Raw genomic sequence first — 5,742 nt, forward strand, 5'->3', positions numbered from 1 at the left:
TGTGTGTGTGCGCGCGTGTGTGTGTGTGTGTGTGTGTGTGTGTGTGTGTGTGTGTGTGTGTGTGTGTGTGTGTGTGTGTATTATTATGGGGGGGGGGATTAAAGTGTTTCATTGCACGAAACATTTATTTTGTGCAATGAAACACTTTATCCCCCCCAACCCCATCCCAATCTTGCTGCTGGAGACTGCAAATTTCCCCAGTGTGGGACAAATAAAGGTTATCTTATTACTGTATTACAACTGTGTTTATTCTTTTGGCTCCGTCCCTTTGCATTAGTATTACCACACTACTGAACGCTACAGTTCCTCATGACTCTATTTAATTTTCCTCATGACTCTCTTTCATTTGTTGTACAATATTAGTATTACTGCACTGCTGGAGACTTTATATCGCTTCATGACTTTTCAGTTGCAGCTCCAACTACTGGAAACAAAATGCTTGTGTATTTTAACTTATAAAAATAATTCCTGTTTAGATGATTCGGATATTTTTTTTCCACACAAATAATTCAAGTTCATTTAATTGCCTTCGATTTAAACCAAAAACGATAGTCTCTAATCAGTCTCCTACTATAGGGCAACATCAGCCAATATAGAACGAGGAGTTGGACATGCGAATTTCTTGAATGGAAATGTGTAAACACATTTATTTTGTTTTGTTTTGTACGAAGAGCAGAGTCCAAGTGGACCAAAGTATTGCAATCCACGGCCAATGCATCAACAGGAATTCACAGCTAATGGAAAGAGGATAGTACTGTATATGCTTTTTGGTTTCTTCAGCAGATACATTTAGGATACTTCTCATCATGCAAAGGAGGGGGATGTGTCTCCATAAACTACATGGAGACTGTTCCCTTTTAAAACAGCCATGTTGGCAGTCTGGGATAAGCAATGTTTGCCAGTCAGATTAGTTAGTTAGTTCCGCCCGCTCCTATTTGGAACATTGGGCGACGAGTCTCCTCCATCTGTTCCGGTCACTGGCGACCCTTCTTGCTCCATGCCAGCTGACACCCATCTCACTGAGGTCTTCTTTGGCAGTCTGTCTCCACGTCTTCTTTGGCCTACCTCTCTTCCTCTTTCCACCCTCTGGCATCCAGTCCATGGCCACACTTGCCGGTCTCTCTCTTGGCAGTCGGAGTACGTGGCCAATCATTTTCCTTCTCCTTTCAGAGACAATGTCTGACAATTCAGCTACTCCTGCCCTCCTCATCACCTCCTCGTTGGTGATGTGGTCTCTCCATGAGATCCTCAGGATGGATCTCAGGCAACGCCGATGGAAGACATCTAACTTGTTGGTAATATTGGCTGTCTTCATTCATGTCTCACAGGCGTAAATCGCTGATGGGATGACCACTGACATATAGAGGCGTATCTTGGTGGTCGTAGTGATGGCTTTCGATGACCAGATGTTGCGGAGGCGTTGGAACACTCCCGCAGCTTTACCAAGTCTACTGTTGACGTCTTTCTCCACACCACCTGTATTTGAGATGTTACTCCCAAGATATGTGAAGCTGTCAATGTACTCTATGTCATGTTGGTGTAGAGCGAGTGGCTGAAGGTGTTGGTGCTGTCCGATGGCCATGGCCTTGGTCTTTTCCTGGCTAATTCGTAAACCGACCTTAACTCCGTGTTCATGCAGATTGTTGGTCAACTCCTGGAGTGCGGGCTGGGTGTGACTTAACAGAGCCAAATCATCCGCAAATTCCAGGTCAGCTGGAGACAATGACAAGTGTGTGGTTCATGTCCAGTCTACTTCGTAATTTTGTTTTAGTCGCTGTTGCTGCAGAAACTCCCCACCTCACACAGGTAGGATGTCGGAAATAGCAGCAGTGCTATTGTGGCAATCTCAGAGTATTCAGCCATAACTTTGATCCAGTTGTTTCGAACGTACTTTTAAGGCCGCCGTCATTTGCGATCTCCAAGCAGTTTTTTTACTCAATTTGCGGGCTTCAGCGTTTTGTTTATGAGCGTCATCGGTCACGTGACCGAGAAGTGTGCCTTGACGTGAGTCAAGCGTGACACAGACGGATGTAACAGAGAATCCGGTAATTTTTCAAAATGAAACATATTTCTTTTTCCGAAATAAATAAAACGGAAATATGGCAAGTTCTTTCTGTGCGGCCCGGTACCAAATGCCCTGCGGACCGGTACCGGTCCGCGGACCGGCGGTTGGGGACCCCTGCTCTATGTCATGTTGGTGTAGAGTGAGTGGCTGAAAGTGAGTCAGATTAATGAAACATGAAAACTGAACATTCTAACACTTTCTATCAGTACTTTGAATTCTTTCTCCTGTGGTTGAGAGGAAAGAAATTTAATCTGTGCTGTATGTTGCACATAGAGCATAGTTGAAAATAAAGTTGATTTGACTTAACTTGAATACTTTTAAAATTTGCGAATGTGCATCAAAGCTAAATCTTCATGGCAAACCTGAATTTAATTTAGCTTTGACCTTAAGGAACAAAACTGAAGCATCCATTCATATTTTTTGTGTCTATAAACAGACAGTACACTAGAGATCAATGGTGCTGTGCAATTTGGATTAGTGCTTTTAAATACGGCTGTCACAAACAATGGGGAACTGGATCTCTCCAGTAGCCTTTAAATTGGGTTTTATGAGTGTTGAGAGTTGCAAAGTATCACACCAAGACAAATGAGGTAATGAGAGGCAATATAAAGTCAAAGACATCAGCCACAGGTAGTTGGCCTCCATCCATAGACGGCTTCCATAAATCAATGCTCTGGCTCTTCCCGCTCTGAACAGGAAAGGACCCAAACTGGGGTGAGGTGCAAAAGCTCTCTCTTCACTCTTGTTAATAGAGCTGTTGTGTGAGTAAGAAAGAGTGGGACATTTAACTTAGACACATCCTAATCTAATTATTCAGATGGAAACACTGACTTACACGTTGGGCCCTGTTTGCATTCCGTGTGCAAGCTCTGCGCAAAGCACAGTCTAACTGTACACATCTGTGGAATTTTCTCTCTTTTGGTAATTTGCGAGACTTTGTACCAGTAAAAACGGGTGTGACGGGAGGTATTTGCCTTCGTGCGTGATTGTGGGATGGATCGCAGTGTTTTCCCCGCCAGTCGTTGCGGCATCCTTCATTAGCATCACATTCAGGGCGGTACCGAGCCCACATCCGAGTAAGCCGTGCTTGAACACTGAGGAAACAGAAATCAGACTTTCCGGAGTTTGTGCAAGACATAGCACTTAAGTAGCAATATCAACCCTTTTGGATGATGTAGTCGGCCGGCCATATGTTACTGTACGTGTAACTGGAGACCGCCTAGTACCTCCCGATCATGCGTCCATGTGCGGATGGACCAAATAGAATGTTACACAGTCTCTTTATATTCCCCTTTGAGTTTTTTCCCTGTGCGTGTTCCTATGCCATCCAGTGGTGATTATTAGCATGAACCAATTGTAACCTAACAGGGTTCTGCCCGACACAAATTGACATGTGCATTTGCCAACACACACTCAAACAGAGAACTACTTTGTGAACTCTGCGCAGCCACTTTGAAACGAAGATAATACCAAAAGCATAGTTAAATACTGACTAAACGAAGGAAGTAGAGAAGCAAGACTTTTAAGGATATTTAGCCCCTTGTGGATGTGAGCCCACGAGGTTTGCGCATTTTTGTTGAATCAATTGTCTTCATAACTTTTGTCTTTCATTTACTGTTTTGTAGTGCCTTTTGTATTTATATGTTTCATTTCCGTGTTTACGCATGGCTTTGTAACAGCTGCAGCAATTTTGAAGGCTCTATATAAATAAAGCTGTATTGTATTGTATTCTCTTTAGCGTAGCTCTTCTAGTGGATACATGGCGCAGCTGCAGCCATTATTGTAGCTTCTATTCTCTGCGTCTTAGAATGCAGTGTGCCCCATATATGAAAAGTGTTTTGAAATCGGCACCTTATAATCCGAAGCGCCTTGTAGGGCGCAAAATACAGTATTCCTGGGTGGTTTTAGGTGTTGCATTAATTTAGGACTTTGCTCATTTATGCTGATATTCAACCTAATGTGTTGTACTTTTTCACTAAAATACCTGGCAAATTTATGGCATTCATCTGTCGAAAGAAGCATTGGTGCTATCTGATTGTTATATCAACCACAGCAAATAGAGTATGTGTATTGTTGAGGTTCTTTCGAATGATTTCTGAAAAGTGTTGTTACTACCTCTTAAAATGGTTAAAATTACATTCCAAGTCATTGGCTAATGAGGTCAAAGTGAATTTGGAGTTTCTCCACTTATGCTCTGCTTTCCTGTACCTTGGTCGGAACGGTGATCGACTGGTTAGCACGTCGGCCTCACAGTGCAGAGGTGGAGGGTTCGATCCCAGCTCCGGCCTTCCTGTGTAGAGTTTGCATGTTCTCGCCGGGCTTGCGTGGGTTTTCTCTGAGTACTCCGGTTTCCTCCTGCATTCCAAAAAATGCATGGAAGGTTAACGGAACACTCTAAATCGTCCCAAGGTGTGATTGTGAGTGTAACTGGTCGTTTGTCTATCTGTCCCCTGCGATTGTCTGACAACCAGTTCAGGGGGTACCCCCCTACTGCCCGAAGACAGCTGGGATAGGCTCCAGCACGCGTGAGGATAATCAGATTTCAGGAGATGGATGGATGGTTGCCTGAAATGTTGTGATTCTTTGTAATTTAAAGTACACAGAGAAATTATGCGAGATAGACAAGTCCTTTCCATCAACAGCAGCAAAAATTGTCAACATCTTTTGAGATAACCGGGTCAAGAATGAGACCTTGAATGTGTGTCCAACTTTTCACGTTGTGAGAGACCAGTAGTATGTAGCATCGCAGAGAATTCTTTGACATTTTTATCCAAATTGTTGTCAACATGAATGTAAGAGTCTCAAGTTTTGAACAGAAAGATGTGGTCACTCCAGATAACTGAAAGCATTTCTTCAAACTCTTGCATAAATTCACCATTTTGTCTTGGAGGTCTATAAATGACTATAACAAAAAAACTTTGCATCACCTTTGACTGAAAACCAAGATATTCAAAGGAGTTAGGGGCACCCAATTACATTTTTTTCCAATGAAATAGTGATTTAAAACTGGCACCAACTCTGCTGCCATTTTTTTTTTTGCCAATGTGACGTTTGTTTTTGAAACTAACATTGTTGGTACTGCCTTATTAAGAATGTAGTGAGAGTTACCTGCTGTCAGCCACTTTTCACTGATGAGTAAAGAAACTACTTGGTCATAATGATGTCATTAATCAACAATGATTTGTTAAATAGTGGTCTAATATTGACGAGAACTAACCTTGTAGAGATAACTGTGATGCTGGTTTGTTTAGAATTTGACAAGCTATAATAAGACCCCCCCAACCCCCCTTCTCATTACTTCACCCAACTTTACTTTAACCAACCTGCTTTCTGCCCCTTGTAGTCACAGGAATAGAAAATGCTTCACATTCATCTCATTGACTAAGTCAATCACCTTTTCGTTTCATAATCAGATGTATACGAAAAGAAATACATACAAATGCTCAGGGCTTTTAAAATGACTTTTTTACCATTGCCAAAGGGCATTACAGAAATAGGTCATATCGATGTTTATAATTAACCAAATGATGAACTCCTGCCACATTCTGCGAATGAGAGTCAGAAATCTACCTCCATCCCCCAGCAGCTAGCAGCACATGGTGAAAAAAGGTTGGGGGCGAAAAAAGAGAAGAACAGAAAAATAATTGGACTTCCCAACCCCCATGACCCCCCTCCCA

Source organism: Hippocampus comes, unplaced genomic scaffold (genome assembly GCF_001891065.2).
Source record: "Hippocampus comes isolate QL1 unplaced genomic scaffold, H_comes_QL1_v1.1 scaffold130, whole genome shotgun sequence".
Classification (NCBI taxonomy): Eukaryota; Metazoa; Chordata; class Actinopteri; order Syngnathiformes; family Syngnathidae; genus Hippocampus; species Hippocampus comes.